Raw genomic sequence first — 20,829 nt, 5'->3', positions numbered from 1 at the left:
ATTCATGGGAAAGCACACTTTTGAGGGTTGGAGTAATTAGGTAGGTTGAATTTGAAGGTATAGTGCTGATGTGTAAATTTTATTAGTTCTCTTATATGTTCAATCAAACATTGACTACTTTAAGTCATTTATAGATTAATGTTCACTAACATTATTGTATTTAGAAAATAATATTAAAAAATTTTAAATATAATTTAAATTATTTGAATAAGTGTTTTAATTAATTTTATATCACAATTATATTTAAAATGATATAATAAAATAATTTTCGCTTTTGACTTATCTTATGAGATTTCCAATTCATTGATTAGCACTTTTTAAAATCTTGTTTCTTGTCAATTGTATCATTTTTCTCTAACTTTGTATGATACTCAACATAGGATTTAGATATCTAGATCTAAATATTCATAGCCCATTAACTCTATAAAGGATCTCTTATAGGTACATCTCGATCTCCTTCATGGTTAGTGATGGAAATACTTTATTTCTTCCTTTATCTTTATATGCTCTTAGAGTGGAAGTTGTATTTGCTTCAAATATGAAAACTCATTCTTGTACATTTCTCAATCTAAATTTAGAATAGGTTTTCTCATGTTTTCCTTGATGTTTCTTGGGGTGAACATAACTCACATCATAAATGATCCTTTGTAGATCTCTTATGTAGGATCTCCAGTAATGCTGCTACCACAAATTCTATCTTGTGTATTATTTCCCTAGAAGTAAATTTAGGGAAAGAACTCATAAAGTATCTCTTTTTAAAGTAAAGGGATAATATACATGTCTAAGGTCTATTTACATATTTATTCCTTATTGTAATTCTCTCAAGTTGAGATAACTTTGAGTTTTGTCTTCGTACCTATTAGAATTATGGGTATGGTTAGCATGTAAGTATATTGTTAATGTGTTTTATAGGTGTTAGGTTTGTCATTGATGAAAGCATATATATTTAAATATATGACAAAAAAAAGATTTTTTATGTCACAGAGGTTTGCTCAATAAGAAAAGTTATCACAAAATAGGTTAATGTATGTGAGATTAGTATTAAGTTCATGAATGAGTATGATACATCTATTCACCAACATTTATATAGAGTGTTTGATATGTTATAGCTCATTTGGTAAAGACTAGTAGTAGACAGGTATGTAATAAATTATTTTAGTTTCTTGGAATTTGATTGTATCTAATCAATGAGATAGAATTAAGATTAGACATCTTATATCATTCTTGCAAACATGTTTGTGATGCTAATTTAATGATAGAATATCTTGGAGATCATTTTGGAGGGGCCATTGATGCTAAAGATGTGATATATTTTTCTAGTAGTTAATTAAATTACTAAATGTCCTGATATTTATGAAGGGAAGTACTAATTGTATTATAATACATGGAAAAGCTATTATAATATTTTTAATGATGTATTATAAGGTGTGAATTCCTTATTGTAGTCTTATGTAATTATTATATTTTGGGAAAGTCACAAAAGGCTGATCAAATTACTTTTTAGGACAGAGTATAAAGAATTTTTTTCCTTGGTTTGTAATCATAATATATGTAACGTTGTTGATCCCTAATTCATGTTGTCTATTAGTGTCAAGAATATGGTCATTCATAATGTAGGGTTCTTTGGTCATCACTATAGCTAAGTCATCATATATGCTAAGCTAAGTATTGAAGACTTGTATATATTTGAAGTTATGAGTCTAAAAGTAGTTAGTGTCAAGCAAGATAATGGTCTCAAAGTACTATAGTGATTAACAATTCATCAAAAAGAGTAGTTAATGCTCAGTGATATAGAAGTTGTGTAATCCAGTTTATGATGAGCACAATTAAGGTCAAGGGATATCATGGTGAAATAGTTTATGCTGAGCACCCCTACAATGTAAGTGCTAAGTAACATAGTTTCATATTTTTTTTTTGAAATAACATTAAATCCTATAATTTTTTTTTATCAAGTTCAAATATGTTTTTAAGAGTGAGTAGGTAATCAAGAATGTCATTACACATATAATGGAAGATTATTAATCTCTATGTGAGGAAATCTACCAATCAAAAAATTCCAAGGACTATGAAGAAAAATAAATAAATCTAGTTTGTTGATTTGGATCTAGAAGCTTCACCAAAGAAGTTTTTTAGGGAGGGTCCATGACCTAGTTTGCATGTGTGAGTGTACACATAAAGAATATGGTTGTATACAATTTTTTTGATGTGAATCAGGGTGTTGAAGATAGAAGAAACCACATAATATTATGTGAATGTGAGTAATGTAAATGGATTAATTAGGTATTTTAATGTATTATGGCTTCAATTATGACATATTATGCAATTGTATTTGATCCTATGTTTTAGTGTCCAGTAGTTATATCCCTAGAAACAACACATGGAGTTAGTGATTTAGTTATTCATATTTTTCCAATATCGTCCTTGTATGGTCGATGTATCCTTATTTTAATTCTTTAATTAAACTTTTTGATGATCATTAAATCTAAACTCATATGCATTATGTGATTAAACTAGAGAGCCTATCTATGTATTTAGAAGTTCACACTGTTGTAAAAATTGTTAGTGATTTTCTATGATTTTAGGTTCTTAGGATTTATATATTATCAAATATAATTTCTAGTAGCTTTGCCTTAGGTGAATTATGGTTACAAGGAATAAGTTTTTTTCATTTGGGTCAATTTAGAGTCTAGCTAGTCTAATTGGGTATTTGCTGTAGTAGACTATTCACTCAAAAAGTGAATAAGTATTGAAAAAGTAATTTGTTTTCTCACTTATCACTTTTGAAAATACAAATTTGAGAGCTTTTTTGAGAATCCTCTTCTGGAGGATCACATTTTTATTCGTTGTGGGAGCTTTGAGCTTGGGATTTTTGTGAGATCAATCTCACTAGATCTGGCTTGGGGAGACCTTGCTTTGCTATGATTTATGGTAGTTTCAGCAAGTGACTCATTTTACTAAATTGTTTTCTATTTCTTCTGCTTTTGTTGTCAAGTAGGGCTTTGTTTTTTCTCTTGATTTAGTTTCATTTAAGGTTTTGTTTCTAGTAGTTGTTTGTCTAGAGGTTGAGAACTAGTGTTCTAATCTATTTTAGTTTGTTGGTTCAACCCAGTTGGTCAGGTATGAACATTTTTCCCTATTTTTGGGATGGTAGTTTGGGGTTTTACACCATTATGCTAGCCATTTTTTCATACATTGTTCAAACTCAAATATTATTAGATTTTGAGGGTTTTTGTACCCAAAGGCCAAATAGGTTTTAATTTAAAAGTTTTCCAATTTTTTGGGTTTTTAACTCATTTTGTGTGCTGCCCTATTTTCTTTAGTTTTCTTGGCATGATATTGGTCGTGGACCTGGACAATCCATTTGGATGTTTGTCAGACCATTGTTGCATTGGGATGCATGTTGCATCTATCCTCTTGATTCTATTTTTGGTTGAGTAACTTTTTGCTAAACATTATGATCTTCATGATGGTGGTGTGCCACACATGAATACATATGTGTACATTTGTCAGGTGACTTGCGAGGCCCAATCTTCTATTATACTTCCAAAAATTATGATCAATGGGGTTGGGTTGGGAAATTGCATGCTTACAAGAACTCACCATTGGATGAGCATGAATAGGGTAGGGTAGCATATGGAGGGGGCCTCTATCTTGCAGCCTAGTGATCATGGTGCCATAGGTTGGCAGAGGGAGCTTTAATTAAGTGATAACTAAAATAACACACTGGGTGGTTTTAAAACTTAAGATAATAAAAAGGTTCAGGATGTGCTCCTTCCATGGGTAGTCTCATCTACCAATACTAGCTTGGGCTTCTCAATGCCAACTTACTCTGCATGATGTCAACTACATAGTAGCCCATTAATTTTCTAACCAAGACCTGTAGTTTACGCATTCTCTATGTCTTGTTTTAAGTCATCATATTGCCTGGCATGTCTATTAGCCATCAATGTTTTCTTTGTGTGTGTTTGTGGTTGGATCTTTATCTCCATTAGCATAGTAGGAGTGGGCATGTGGGTTCCACATGGTTGGGAGGTTTAGCTACCTATAGCACTAGTAGGGACTGGTGTATAGAGATGGTCTCTTGTCTAAGTAAGTGACAATAGCTAGAGATTGTCAGTTGGTGCCTCAGGTTCTAGAGTATGCTTTCTTGTGATTTATGATTTCATTGGGATAATTGTATATCATGTTTAGATGGTGTTATTTATTGACGCATTTCCTTATGCTTTACTTCTAACATGTTAGATTTCTATACACTTATGTTGTAGTATGTTTTAGTAGTGATGTCCTTATATGATAGTACTAATGATTTGATTGGTAGCTTGGGATGTTATGTGTGGGAATGGCTAGGGCCCATGATTGTCTTATTCAATGCTATTATGGTTTGAAGGAACTACTTACTTAGTTTGGTTGTATTGTTCATTGTGAGGTTATTTATGTTTATTACAATGTTGTTTTAGTGCACTATGATGTTTCCTTTTGTACTTCCCTTCACTACTTGTTAGATGATTGGATGTTGTTTTTGTCTTTTAGTATTGTGTTCGAGTGTTTATGTCTTGAAATGTGGATCTGATACTCCTCGGTGTAGAGGAACTTCATTACTTAGTTTTTTACCTTTTTTTTTACTGGCTTGCTATCTTGGGATCTTTCACAAAATTGTACTTTCTCATGCAAGAATACAAGATCTCACTTGTTGTGTTGGGTTTCCTGTAGTGGCTTTTGGCACTTTCTCACATGAAATCCAATCCTGGTTTTTGGTGTCTTGGCTATTTGGCCAAGCACTTTCTCTCACCGTATGGTACATATCCTCACATGGAAGGTACTTCCTCACATTGTATGTTGCACATCTTCAAGTGAAAATATGTCAGACTGTGGTCCTCGCACAAAAAAAAAAGGATCATCTTTGCTAGTTTTTGGTGACTGATTTTTGGTGATTCTAGTACCCTTTGGATTTACTTATTTTTCCATACCTTGAAAAATCTTAGATTCTTTCTGCTATTGCCATTTTGGATTTTCATTTTCTATTTTGTGTGTGTCAATTCAAATAGTGGCATTTAGAGATTAATTATTGCTAGGATGGTGGTTAAGTCTTCTGTTGTGATCTATGTGATCTGAGTACGATGTTGTCATGTGCATTCATACTTGTTTTAAGAAAAAAATAGCTTGGCTTGTTTTCATCCTTGGGTATGTGCAGGATCATGGTACACCAAACTATGCTCTTAAGTGGGAATAAAAAATCATAAAATCAGGGTTATGTCAAATTAATGTATAATTTTCTACTTGTTATTAACTTTATATCAAAAATTTGAGAGAAAAGAATATCTAGCAAATTGAATATAGTTTCTAAACTACTACGACTTATCTCAAAAAAATAAAATTGATTGGTCAAAATTTTGAATTTTAATGCTATATTACAAAAATTATAGAAAAAAGAAGAAGTAGATGTATGTCTAACCACCTTAATCAAAATCAAATGATAATATTTTTTAACGATATTCTAGATACAAGTAGTAGACTCATGCCTGGATGTGACACATATTTCTGGGTATTTTTATTCTTAATATATAATTAATGATTAATTTTTGACTTCAGTCTTTTTGGAATAAAAATACTCTCGCGTTTGACCACCTTCACTACTTCAAAACTCTACAAAATTCAAATTTCAATTTTTTTCCTTATAGTAGAAGAAACATAGAATGATGCATCTTTTGGATTTAAATTTTTTTGTACCATTTAAAAGTTATAGTTGTTTTTCAAGTAGTGTGTCAGTCAAAACTTTATACATAACTCCACTAGAAAATAAGTACTAATTACTTACAAACTCATAATTTGACAAACCTTACATTTATGGAAAGATAAGAACATTCTTAAGGAACCCTTTTCATTTCATTAAATTTTGGTGAAAAAAAAGTCATTAGCTACATGTTTGAAGTAAAAATTACATAAAAATAGGCCAAAAACATATTTTTAGGATGTTTTTAAAGTTGACCACATAGGTTTGGTATCAAAAGATGTAGTAGACCTTATAAAGATATTAATTATTTTCATTTATTACCAGGGTGGGTGGGAAAAAAGTTAGAATAGATTTTGAAATGGTTTGAAATATTTCAGAACTATAGATTTTTTTGAACGCCACTTTTTGGCACACCATGATCTTGCACATACCCCCTTGTTCCAAGGATCTTTGGGTAGGGCATTACATTTGGTATCAGAGCCCATGTTGAAACATTGGAATCTATGTTTTATGCTTCCACTATGGTTTCGTTTTCCATTGTGTATTATTGTATTATGATTTCTGTTTTGATAACTTGTTAGTTCATGGTTTTGACTCTTATGCTTGTGACCCATTTATTCTAACATTGTCTTATTGTTCCCATAGTATTGCCTCCTACATGTAGACCTAGTGGTCAAGGTGGTATCCATAGTAGTAGCTATGGAGAAGAACACTAGGATGAGGGAGATTAGGATGGAGATGGAGAATAGGGCAATAATGCTAATCAAAATGCTGTGGGGGCATTGATGCTAGTGCTTCAAAAGATTCTTGCCCAATTGGAACTTATGTAGAGGAACATTGATAGGATCATGCCCAAGAAGAAAGATCCCATCATGGGAATTCCCATGATTCAAAGCATAGAGAGGAGGAATGTGAAGGTGAACATTCTAGTACTCCACCAGGTGGTAGGGACCATAATAATAAAGATTCTATCAAGTTGGATATCATGAAATCTCTCCATCAATCCAAACTGCCATTGTATGATGGTAAGGGAGGTGGCCTCAAGGAAGAAACATGGTTATTGGACATGGAGCATTGCTTCACCATGTGCATGTCCAATAACCATGTATTTGGGGGTATGTGCACCTTTGTATGGTTTCTATATACTTGGGTTAAATGGTTAGGTTTGTTTAAAGAAGATAAATCTTTTAACTATTGGATAACTAATTTTCCTCCCCCATAGTTATCTTGGTGGACTATTGTTTCTAATAATTAGTATTAGAGCACTGGTCCTTGAAGGAAGGGTTTAAAAAACTAAGGAGATCCATGGAAAACATGTTCAAAAAGGAAAGTCCAAGATTTGATGGCAACAATTATGATAGTTGGAAGGAGAAGATGAAGACTCATCTTTTGTGCATGGGTCCAAGATATTGTCTTGTAACCAAGCTATCTGAGGATATTGAAGAATAAGACAATCTTGAAAGTTGTACTAAAGAGCAAAGAGAAGTATTTATGTACAACATAAGGGAAAGAGAAGCAATATTGTCATCTTTACATGAAAGTGAGTATAGTCAAGTAAAAATACTCAAAACATCTCATGAAATTTGGAAAACTTTAGAAGCTAACTATAAGGTTGATACACATGAAAAATGAGTTAGATTACAAAATTTCCATTATACATTTCAAGATGCTAGAATAATGAAATATGAATCTACAAGAAGTTATATTTGTAGAATATCTGAGATTGTTGTAGGAATCAGACCTCATGGTGGAACCAAATTGCATATGAAGTAATATGGAAGATCTTGAAAAATCTAACACCAGCTTTCAAGAGAATAACATGGATGATTCAGCTGATGATGCCCTATACTGAAAATTTCACAAAAGAAACATTGCTTTGTAGATTGGTAGTTGTAGAATTTGATCTGAAACAATCTAGATAACTAGCAAAAGTTGAGACAAAATTTAGTGCATTAAATGTTAAACTTGGTCTAACAAAGAACACATAAGCATAAGAAGACATTGCTAGCAGTAGCAAGACTGTTGAGGAAAAGATCAAAGGAGTGGCTCTTCTTGTGGAAAGAGAAAAAGATGGTAAGAATATTTGTAAGTGTTGGACATGTAATCAATATGTTCATTATGCATCTTAGTGTCCTAAAAGAGAAAAGAAGAATAATGGAAGATTTAGACATACAAGACCTAGAAATTGCTCACATGCTAATGAAGAAGAAGAATAAGAATATGATCAAAGCATAAGTGAAGATGAATTGAGATTTGTACCTATAAAGAAGGATGATCTTGAGAAAGAGATCAAAGAAGAAAGTGAACTAATTTCACAAGAAGATAGGAAAGATTGGATCATTGATAGTGATTGTTCACATCACATGACTGGTGATATGAGTAAATTTGTCAAATCCAGATGTCATGATGGAGAGATTGTTAGAGTAGGGAAAAATACAACCTATCACATTAAAAGAATTAGATCTATCAAAATTGATGGTAAAAAAAAAAATATTGATGTTTACTTTGTTGATGGACTAAAACATAACTTGTTAACTGTTGGACAACATGTGGATAAGGGTTACCTGTTACAGTTTGGTAATGACACATGTATCATTAAGGATAAGGAAGGAGAATTGCTTGGTACTAGCACAAGAACTAGAGGTAATGTATTTTAGCTAAACATATTAAAAAAAGATAGTCCTACATTTGACAAAATAAATTTTGAAAAACATGTTATGGAAATTCTTGGTGAGTTATCAGATTTATGTAAAGAGAAAAAATATTTGGTTCATAGATCTAGAATCCTTCTGCTATATAAAAAGGAATAGTAGCACAAGTGAAGATAGTTCTAGAATAAAAGATGATACAAAGATAAAGGAAGCTATTGATCTTCTTACAAAGGAAGAACCTAAAGGTATGAAAAATCTTATTTTTGAACATGTAAAGAGTTTGGTCATTTTTCAAGTAAATGTCCTAAGAGATTGAGCAAATCTAGAAAGAGTTTTCTTTCTGATAAAGTTGAAGAATTCTTGAGTGATTGTGATAAGGATAATTTGGTTAAGAAAAAGGAAGTAGTAGAAGAGATAGCTTTAGTAACTATTCTTGATATAGAGGCTAACCATGAAAATATGGAAGTTATCATTAACAATGACTTGCAGAATAATGTACAAAATTAAGAAATAAGAGGACAATAGAGTGCACTACCTAAAATAAGAGTTGAAGCAACAAATCCTATCCCATAAAAAAATTAGGAATCATCCTGTTTATCAAATAATAGGAAGTAAAGAAAAAGGAGTAATCACAAGAAGTAGAATAAATGAAAAACTATTTCTAATATCTCAGGTAGAACCAAAGAGTGCAAATGAAGCAATCAAGGATGATCATTGGATGAAAGAATGGGGGAAGAACTCTAATAAATAATAAAGAATGACATGTGGGAATTAGTTCCTAGACCTAAGGACAAGAATGTGATTGACACAACATGGGTATTCAAAAACAAAATGAATGAACAAGGAGATGTAATAAGAGGGTAATAACACAAACCTGTGTCACCCTTTTGTAAAGGAAGAGGCTAACAAAAGTATAACTATTCACCTTTAATGACATAAAATTGGTATTATTATTTAGAATTCGAAAATGAAGTAAACTAATGAAATTTGTAGAAATGGTTAAATTTTAGGATTATAATTTTTAATAATTATTAGGAATAAGAAATGATATATTTACTAATTTGAAAAATGCTAAAAATTAGGAGTTTAGTTCCCACCACAAAACTATATGTAAATAAACTTACTTCCATTTGAACTCGGACTATGTTATAAATAACACATATATCTAGAACATTAAAAAATAAGCATTGACTTTAGAGTTATATTTTCTCTCTTCTAGTGATTCAAATTTCAACTCACCCAAAACTGATAGTTTTCATCTACCACCACATTTTTCAAAATAAATCTATTCTAACCAAAAGAAAAACTATACATTCTAAAAAACAAATCTCTCCTCTAGAACATTATATAATTTTTATATTTTTTTGATATGATTTAATATTTTCTTTCCTTATCAAAATTGACATCTTTTTGAGTGTTAAAATATGTGCTTGTAGAATTTCATAATTACAATATACTATATCTAATTAAAAAACTATAAATCTATATGATCTAATATTCTTGACTTTGAGCTCTAAAAAATGGTTATTTTATTTTAATAAAAAAATATCATAAAAAATAGTAAGAGTTATTGAATCATCAATTTTCTAAAATAATATGTTTATTTTAATAATTGGATACAAACTAGTATACAACATGCATTTAATAGGTATTTCTAAATGGAAAGGTGTGAGACCATATATAACTTAGCTAGAAAAAATTTATCTAGATCATAAGTTTGGAAAAAAATATTTTTTGTATAGAAATACTGAAATTCTGTCACTATGATAAGTCAGCCTAAAAGGTGACACGGTTTTGTACTTTTACCCAAGAAACAAAGTAAGACTAGTATACAAAGGCTATTCTTAGCAAGAAGGAATAGACTACAAGGAAGCATATGCACCTATAGCAAGAATGGAAGCAATCAAAATGTTCTTTGCATATGCAACAAATATAAACTTCAAAGTATATCAGATTGATGCTAAGTCAGCATTCTTGAATGGAAAATATGAAGAAGTTTATATTGAGTAGCCGAAAGGATTTCCTTTGACAACAAACAAGAATATGGTTTCCAAATTAAAGAAAGCCTTGTATGGATTAAAGAAAATACCTAGAACCTAGTATGCAAGGTTACATAAATACATAGCACAGCTTGGATTTGCTAAAGGAACAATAGACAACAACTTGTACTTGAAAGAAATAGAAAATAGTTTGTTGATAATCATTGTATTTGTTGGTGATACAATTTTTGGAGGAAACGATGAAGCTAGTAACATATTCTCAAAAGATATGAAGAATGAATTTGAGATGAGTATGATAGGAGAAATGAAATGTTTCCTAGGATTGTGAATTGTTCAAAATAAAGAAGGTATCTTAATTACTCAAAATAAGTATTTAAAAGATTTGCTAAAAAGATTTGGACTAGAAAATTGTAAATTGATTGGAACTCCTATGGTAACTGGTCACAAGTTATCTAGGAAGGATAAGACACCTATTGTTGAATAAAAGAAGTATAGATCTATTATTGGAGGATTGCAATATCTAACTCATAGTAAACCAGATATAGCTAATGTAGTTAGAATTGTGGCAAGATTTTAGGTTGATCGTAAAGAATATCACTACATAGCAGTAAAAAATATTTTTAGATATCTAAAAGGGACATCTAATTATGGCATTTGATATGACATAGGTAATGATTTTACTCTTTGCACTTATACTAGTGTTAATTGGGTAGGAGACATGGATGATAGAAATAGCACTAGTGGAGGAGCATTCTTTCTTGGTGGAAGACTAGTTTCTTGGCTTAGCAAGAAACAAGATTACACTTTAGAAAGTATTGTAGAGGTAGAATATGTTGCAACAACAAATAATTGTAATCCTATTATATGGATGAAGAAAATGATGAAGGATATTGGAATTACATTTGAATAACCTATTATCATTTACTATGATAACACAAGTACAATAAGAATGTCTAAGAATCCTATTTTGCATTCTAAGACTAAGTACATCTCTATAAAGTATCATGTGTTGAGAGAGAAAGTTGCAGAGAAAAAAATTAGACTAGTGTATGTTAACACTAAGGAATGAATTGTAGACATTTTCACAAAGGCCTTATCAAAGGGCACATTTGAGTACCTAAGAGGTATGCTTGGGCTTATACCCTTGCCTACTTCAAAGTTTTAGATGCAAAAGTGCATCAGTCTAGGGTACATAGCACCATTATTAGATTGGACCTAATGTTAACGCTTCCTCAATGGGGGAGTATCTATGATGAAAAGAGTCAGCAAAGGACTCTTGGTAATTGGTAATTGGTATGCAACAATGTCTCTAGATACTTGAGCTATTTATGGATTTATATGCAAAATTTGTAAAGAAACAGACTGACTTGTGACATGTAAAACATTCTGTGTAGTGTAATGGGGAAGAAATGAGAACATGATGTATGATGTTTGTTTGAGGAAAATAAAGCAAGATTTGATTGATCTATATACTTGGTATTCTTGGAACTTAGATGTTTTTCATCTATGTTGCCATCAATAATGAAGGGGCAGATTATTAGCATGAATGATGATTTTATCACTATGCATTGCATTGCAAAAAATTGATATGATGTATTCCTAATTATGTTTGTCATTGATGACAACATAGTAGTATGTTTGTGAAGACTGACAGAGTAGCAGACTATGATCTTTGAATTAAAAACAATACATTACTTATCTATTGATGCGTAGTTTCTAGCATATATTATAGTATGCCTTTGTTACAAGGGTAAGTGCACAAAACTTGAATTGATAGTGTACAAAAGATATTATTGATTTATAAAGAATTGTACAAAAATAGAGTATTAGGAAAACAATTCCAATTGTGAGATCATTTGAGCTCATGAAAAATGTAATAAAAGGTTGCACAATTAAATAGAGATAGTATGCTAGTTAGTGATGATGTTAGAAAGTGTGCATGCATGAAAGTTGCATGAGAAAAATTCTATTTATTATTGTAAGCTGACAACATTAATTAAATGTGTATTAATTAAGTGGGAAGTCAAGTCAAGGATTTATTATTAGGCATGATATAAAGGAAAGATTTTTTTAGTGTTTAAGATATAGAGTGAGTATGAGATTTGTGAACTATTGAGCAAGTAGAGTGACTTAATTATGTGTGTGAGTGACCTTAAGGGTTATTTTTATTGAGTAGTGAGTTCCAAATCCAATTGCATGGTTTGAAGGAAAAGAATTCTAATGTACTAGAGAGGGGAAGAAGTAGAAGCTTGTTTTACATCTATTATTCTAAAGGGAATAGTACCAAGGTCAATTAGACAATGGGTTCGTTGGTATGATCTTGGAGCTATTTTAATAGTGGATTCAACTGTCTTCCAACACTCCTAACAGGGTTGGCACAACTCCTAAGAGGGATTCAATGTATCCTAATAGGGACTCATTGAACTAAATATTGTAATAGACTACTAATAGGCTCCATCCTCTAACAAGGAATATTTATATTAGTACATCATCTTGTGGGCATCATTCTGACCAAGGTTTTTCCTCTAATCAAGAGTTTCCCTAGTCAACACATCTAGTGTAATTATTTATTTACATCTTTGTATGGTTGTTGTTTACTTTAGTTTAATGGTTAGGTTTTGTAAAAGAAGATAAATGTTTTAACTATTGGATAACTAATTCACCGTACCCCCAGTTATCTAGGTGAACTATTGTTTTCTAGAAAGTAGATCAATACAAAATCTATTTTTCTGAGCCTAGATAGTATTCTTGCAACAATCATGCTGATAAAGTCCTAGCTCATCATTTCATCTAAGGCCTTAAGGATGCCCTTAATGGAAAAGTATGTATGTATCAACCTAGGACTCTTGTTCTCATTGTTGAGAAAGCATGTATTGTAGAGGAAAATCTAGTTATAGGTTCTAGTAGCTGGTCTAGTTTATAGAACCAAAGTGCAAGAAATTCAGGGTAGGAAGCATAGTTCACCCAGTCATCTAGAAAGGGCCAAGCCTAGTCATTACCCTCTTGGATAGTCCTCACCATAGGAATAAGAAGAGGTTTTGAACCAAGGGTAGATAGGATTTTGGTACCTCAATAAAGAAAGGAGATAACTAGAACTAAGGACAAAAATCTCAGCAATATCATCATCCCTAGAGTGTTCAATAGAATTCTAGTAGGGGTAGTGCACCTTATCCTAGTACTACCCAAGATGGCCACAGAACAGGTTCAAAATTTGGTGGAAACTATTATTCTTGTGGCCAACTTGGCCATAAATCTTTTGCGTGCTCCATCAGACCAGCTTTAGTAAGGTATTTTTTAGTGGCTAATATTCACAAATTGGCTAATTTTAGAATATTTTTTTCACTAGTAATTTGGCTAATAATTTAAGATTTGGTACAACTTAAATCGTGATAGTTTTATAAAATTTAGTTCTAGAATATTTTAAATCACTCAATAAGTTATTTTACTAAAAAGTTTACACTCAAATATTCACCACAATATTCATTCCATGATTAGACTTGACTCACCTAAATATAATATACAATTAGAGAAATTAAATTGAACAAACCAAAAATTATCATAATTATTAGTTACTTTAGGGATATATCACCAATATTTAGTTTTCACTATTGATTTAAAATATATGTAACAACCCTCATAATATTTCACAATGTAAAAAATTGTTCAATTTTGATTTGTAATATTCTACGGTGATTAATGAACTTCCTATTATTATTGACAATTATTAATATTTTATTAAAAAAATTATGATTCAATAATAATTGGCATTATTAATCATATTTAGAATAAAAATTGAAATATATTCCAATAAAAATAATATTTTTTTTTAGAATAATGAAAGATTCACCAATATTTTATATATTTTTTTGAAGGCAGCTTTCTTAAAGTTTACCCTGATCTTCAAGACCTAGCAAGGGTGTAGCAAGATCTAAGCCTACTATAGGAGATGCTAGTGGGAAGCACAAAGTATTTTTGGTGGTTAACAACTGTCAAGTGAATTATCAAGGTATAGTAGTTGAAGTTGTAGGTACATTTGCATGGTAATTCAACTTTAGTTTTATTTGACTTTGGTGCTTCTGATTCTTTCATTTCACCATCATGATGTGGGCTAGTGTTAGTATGTTAGGTTGATAGGTGGCAACTTGAGCTAGCCATGTGTTCCAAAGTGGGTGTTGACTCATTGGTCGAGGGTTGTATTTTGAATTTGGAAACCATCACCACCATAGTGGATCTAGGCATTCTACCTCTAGGATTGTATGACATTGTGTTGGGCACAATTTGGTTAGCTACCCATCAGGAAAATATTGGTTACCATTGTAAGATGTTGTAGTGTGTTGATGACATAGGTGGGCAAGTGGAACTTTTGGGAGTCTTGAGACTAGTCTCACTTTGAATGATCTCAATAGAGTCTATGAAGGGGTTGTTAGTTGTTTCTTATTTCTTTTAGTGATCTTGAGGAAGCTAAATGTCATACAGTGATGCTTAATGATCACCCACTACTTTTTGATTTGTAGATGTGTTTGCTAAGGAGATTATAGGTATGCCACCATAGCAGAACATTAATTTTTGGATTGATCATGTACTAGGAGCAAATCCAATTTCATAAGCTCCCTACCATATGACTATTCAAGGGTTGAGTGAACTTAGATTGTAGTTGAAGGAATTTTTGGCCGAGGGCCAGATTAATCCTAGTGTATCCCCATAGAGTGTGCCAATCATCTTTGTGAAGAAGAAGGATGGTTCTTTACATTTGTGCATTGATAGACCAATAGTTGAATAAGATAATGGTGAAGAACCATTATCCTTTTCCAAGGATAGATGATTTATTCAATTGGATGAAGGGAGCACAAGTGTTCTTAGAGATTGATCTTCGGTCAGGATACCATAAGCTTTATATCCAAGAGGTTGATATTCATTGAACAACTTATGATGATTAGCATATAATAGATGATGTTATCTCTATTTTTAGAATTATCTTATTCTTTACTTCTAGCATGCTAGATTTCCTTATGCTTATGTTGTAACATGTTTTAGTAGTGACATCCCTATATGATAGTACCAACAATCTCATTGGTAGCTTGGAATTTTATGCGTGAGGTATGGCTAGGGTCCATGATAGTCTAATGAAGTTATTGTGGTTGTGAAGAACTACATAACTAGTTTGGTTGTATTGTTCATTCTGATGTTATTTCTATTTATTGCAATGTTCTTTTAGGATACTTCAATGTTTCCTTATGTAATTTGTCTTCATTTTTTGTTTGATGGTTGGATGTTGTTTCTGTTTTTTAGTATTATATTCGAGCGTTTACATCTCAAAATGTGAATTCGACATTCCTTTGTGTGGAAGCACTTCATTCCTTAGATTTTTACCTTTTTTTTGTGGCTTTCTATCTTGGGATATTAGACAAAATTGTACTTTCTCACTCAAGAATGCAAGATCTCACATGGTGTGTCAGGTTTCCTTGCATGGACTTTGACACTTTCTTGCATGAAACCCAACACCAATTTTGGATGTCTTGGCTATTTGGCCAAGCACTTTCTCATGCAATATGGTGCACATCCTTGCATGGAAGGTACTTCCTCACATGGAATTTTTCACATCTTCACATGAAAATTTTTCAATCTATGGTCCTCATGCAAAAAATAGGGGGCATCTCCACTGGTTTTTGGGGATCAAATTTTCTTTATTGTAGTACCCTTTGGCTTTACTTAATTTTCCATATCTTGAAAAATCCTAGATTCTTTGTGCTATTTTCATTTTGGGTTTCTATTTTCTATTATGTGTGTGTTAGTTTGGGTAGTGTCATTTGGAGATTCATTGTTACCAGGATGGTGGTTAAGTCTTACATTGTCATCTATGTGATTAAAATACAATGTTGTCATGTACACTCATAATTGTTTAAGAATTTTTTTTATCGTGGCTTATTTTTTATCCTAGTTCCAAGGATCTTTGGGTAGGGCACTATAAGGTAAACATTGATGAAGTTTCAATAGAAATCAAAATAGTGTTAGTTGAGGAGATAGATAAGAATTCCAAACCTTCCAACACACATGATACAACAAATATTATAATCATGATCTGGAAAAGATACCTAAAATGGATAGGAAAATAAAGAAGATAATATAAAGTTTAGATGGTACATTTGGTGAAGCACTAGTGCAGATAACATAGGGAAAAGTTAAGGACCTTAGTAGTGGGGAAGAAGATGAAGTTGATGATGAAGAAGAACATATATGAAAAGGTAAGGAGTTAGTTTTTGCTAAGCCCAATGCAACCAAGCATAACAATTTTTTTTGGTTGAACCAAAGGTAGAGAAAAGTTTGAAGAGGGTGGTTGCCAAGCACATAAACACACCACAAAGGTTCACTAAATAGAGATACAATGTAGGTATTTTTATAGATGTCAAGCCATAGAAGAAATGAGTTGTGAAAATAAGCAAGCCTACACAAGTGTCAAGTACAAGAAAGAGAAAGGGAATAGTCGAAGTGGCTAAGCTGAGTAAATTAGTAAAGAAACCAAGAAGAAGGGTTCTGGTAGAGAAATATCAAGAAGAGGGAGAAGTAGAAAGGTCCAAGTCACATGGCTTAATTCAATATAAACTAGGAGTACATTAGAAACCTTAGAAAATCAGCATGTTATGTGACAATGTTTGAAATACTATAGGATTATCAAGTTTCTATTTGATTAAGTATTATAATTTGAGTTGAGAAAATAAGGAGAAATTGGAGGAGATAATAATTGTTATGATGATCAATTTTAAGTATACACCTAGAGAGGTAGGAAAGCTAATTTATGGGGTATTGTAAAATAAGCTAGATAACAAATAGAAACATGCTCTATCAACTAGGGGATAGATGAGAGAGGCTATGTTATCCCATGTTATACCTGATTAAAGTAAATAACACATCTCTATATCTATAAAGGAATATACTAATAATTTTGTGGTGAAGAGAAGGGCATATATGATTTTGAAGGATAAAATTGAAGGAGTTCTATAGAAGATAAAGATGATATGGAAGATTTTCTTTTCCCAGTGATGAAATTAACAAGGAATAGGAGGAAAAAGAGGTTAGTCAAGTAGGACTTGGAAATAAAGAAGATGTAGATGATCAAGGAAACCTAGGTCATACAATCAATGACCTAGTGCAAATGAGTAAAGAGAGGATGAAGACTATGATAATAGACGATGAATTGGACACTAGTCTTGTTAAAGTAATGATCAAGTTAGCATCACAAACTTAGATCCAATTTCAAGATGAGTGCATTTAGTTGATGGTACCTACACAATTATTCAAATCTAATCATTTGTTAGTGCAGATAAAAGGTTATCCTAATCTTGAGACACTAGTGGTAGTATAGTTGGTTGAACTTACAACTACTCATGGAGTTACATCAAGTAAAGTTTATAGTCAAGGTGATGAACTTGAAATTCTTACCAAGCAAAAGAGTGGGTTTCTCACTACTAAGGAGATGAAAAAGGAAGATAGAACCATAGAAGGAAATGTTAGAAATAATATTGAAGAAGAATAGAGAGCGAAGGATCAAAATGGTAGGGTAGATAAATCAACTACTAGTGAGGATAAGCCACAAACCTCAAGACCTCACATTGAGGGAGGAAAAGAGGTAGGAGAAGAGTGTTCCAAAGTTACACTCAAAGGTATTTATGAAAAGGAATAGAGTGGAGAGACTAAGAAGGTCAAAGAGCCTAAATTTGAGACTTAGAGACTGTGTCTAGTGTTCCAAACACAGCTTGCAGTTATCCATGCTGAGCTCCAATACTCCAAGTATGAAGACTTAGAAGAAGAGAATCATGTTCCCCATTACATTCCAAGCTAAGCCTATTATCCTTCATGACAATATAATTATACCAGATTGGAACAAGTCTACCTTTATTGAAGAGTAAATGGAAATTCTAAGTGAATTTTTTGCTAGGAAGGTAAAACAAGATGAGTTGAGAAGACAACACTAGTTGAAATAAGCACAAAAATTAGGTTTGACTTGATATAAAGGATTTTTATTTTTTTATGGAAAAAATATATGACTGTAGTACTCCCATTATTGAGAAATTGATTTAAATTATAGAAAGAATATCTTATCTAGATATTGATGCAAATAAAAAATTGATACAATTGTTAGAAACTAAGTTTGAGAGAAGAGCGATGAAAAAGGAAGTAGTAGAGATTATTGTCAAGTAGGTTGAGTTGTCATAACAAGTGGGTAATTTGAAACAAGTATCAAATAATGTACATAAAATGTTTAGAAAATTGTGTGATGGATTAACATAAACAAAGGACATCATAGAATGGATGGATAAGTGAGAAGGTTATTTGCAATATAGTACTAGTGCACTAATTATAGATGTTAGTTTTCATGTTGTACAATTATTCAAGGTAAATTTTCAATAGGCAAGGCTTAGAGAGTTGAATGTTGAGTATAGCAGGATAAGAGCCAAATTATTTTCAATACAAGCCATGACTACTCCTCTTCTCGAGGTTATGCAAATGCATTAGAAGAATGGAAAGTATTTAGTCCAAGTGGATCCAAATCTATCATTTGTTAATAGCGTGGTGGGTTTTGTAGAAAAAAATGAGATAGAGATTCATGCTATTGAATCTATCAAGAATAACAAAGAAAGTACCTTGTGTAACATTTAGAAAATTCACAAAATATTTTTGGGAAATTTTGGTTTTCATGCTCCACTCCAAAAAAAAAGATGAAAAAAGAGAGTATGAAATGAATATGAAGGTAATAAAGGGGGGAATGTATGCAAATAGGTGATTTTTGAAGTTTTGAAATTTTGAATAAAGTTTAACATGTATATACAAAGTGAAAAGTAAGAACATGTACAATGTATACCAACTTAAGATATGGGTTGTATTCTTAGGGGGGGTACTTATGTTTAATTTCTATAATGACAATCTTTTTTATCATTGCAAATTATTTTTTCCAATAATGTCAAAGTGGAAGATTGTTGATCCCTCATTCATGTGGTCTACTAGTGTCAAACAATTAAACATTCATAAAGTAGGGTTGTTTGGTCATCACTATAATTCGTCCATCCTATATACATTGAGCTAAGTATTGAAGACACACACACACACACACACACACACACACACATCAAGTTATGTGTTGAGTAGTAGTTATTGCCAAGCAAGCTAATTGTCACTAAGTACTCTAGTGATTGCCAAGTATGTCAAGGGCATTAATAAATGTTGAGTGATACATGGGCCAAGTAAATTTTTTCATGTTGAGCATAGTTAAGGTTAAGGGACAACATGGTGAAATAGTTTATGTTGAGTGCCAATATGATTTAAGTTATGGGTAACATAGTTTCATAAATTTGTTTAGAATGACACTAAATCCTATGTAAACTATTTTAATTGAGCTTGAAGTGTGTTTTGAAGATCAAAGAGGAAATCATGGATGTGATTAGATATGTAATGGAAGATCATTAATCCTTATGTGAGGAAATCTACCAATCAACAAATTTCAAGGACTAAGAAGAGAAAGAAAGAAATCTAGAATGTTGGGCTGGATTTAAAACTTTCACCCAAGAAACTATTTAAGGAGGGTATATGACATAGTTCATGTGTGTTAGTGTATGTGTGAATATTTAGTTTTGTGTTGAGTTGTGGAGGTGAATCAAAGTGTTGAAGACAAAATAGATTGAGTACTATAGAGAATAGTTTCAATTAGAGATAAATAAGATCTATCACAATCAGGTGATTTTAAATTACATAGAGGAGATCTGATATCAACATTATAATTACATACCAAAGGATGAGCTACTAAACATTTAAACATATGTTATAGCATTTAAATATACTAGTAGAGTATCTTTCATGTGATTATTTAAATCTCCTAATAGCATACTCAGTTGTGATGTAAAAACCATTTAATCAAGGTACAAGAAGAAGTTCTTTAGCCTTTAAATGAGAAGACTCCTCATAGGGTAGATCATCACAAGTAATCAAACATTATAGCCTTAATAAGAACAAATTTATTGCTGCAGTATTCAAGATTTTGTGGGTATCATCCTTACTATAGTTTTCCTTTCAACTTGGACAGTTTATACATTATCAAATATGTATGTTCATGTATTATGTGTTTATGAGTTTCATTCTTGTAGTTAGAAGTTTGTGTTGGAATAATAGATTGAGTAACTGAGAGGGGGCATGATTCAGTTACCACAAAATAATTCACTGTTGATGCTTGATAAACACTGTAAGATTGTCATAACTTGATAGATTAACTAGTTACTAATAATCTAGCATTCATAATTATTAATATACATGCAAAGGTTAAATAAAATTAACACAAGAGACACTAGATTTAACATGGAAACCCAATATGGGAAAAACCACCAAGTAACTAGCTACCAATTTTTCGCTCTTATGAAGTGAGCCCTGTTAGGAGATAACTCTATTAAAGGTTACAATACAC

At 31.7% G+C, this 20,829-nt stretch overlaps 1 protein-coding gene across 2 annotated transcripts in view; it reads right to left on the bottom strand.

The window, feature by feature from the left end:
- LOC149568698 (immune-associated nucleotide-binding protein 1-like) overlaps window positions 1-20,829 on the bottom strand; it is a 221,721-nt gene that overhangs the window by 43,699 nt on the left and 157,193 nt on the right. The gene's annotated exons all lie outside the window — the stretch shown is intronic.

The sequence above is a fragment of the Cupressus sempervirens genome, chromosome 3, assembly GCF_028749045.1.
Source record: "Cupressus sempervirens isolate cs-2001-9-10 chromosome 3, ASM2874904v1, whole genome shotgun sequence".
In the NCBI taxonomy this organism is placed as follows: Eukaryota; Viridiplantae; Streptophyta; class Pinopsida; order Cupressales; family Cupressaceae; genus Cupressus; species Cupressus sempervirens.
The sequence above is the reverse complement of the archived record's forward strand: the minus strand, read 5'-3'. Positions and strand labels throughout refer to the sequence as shown.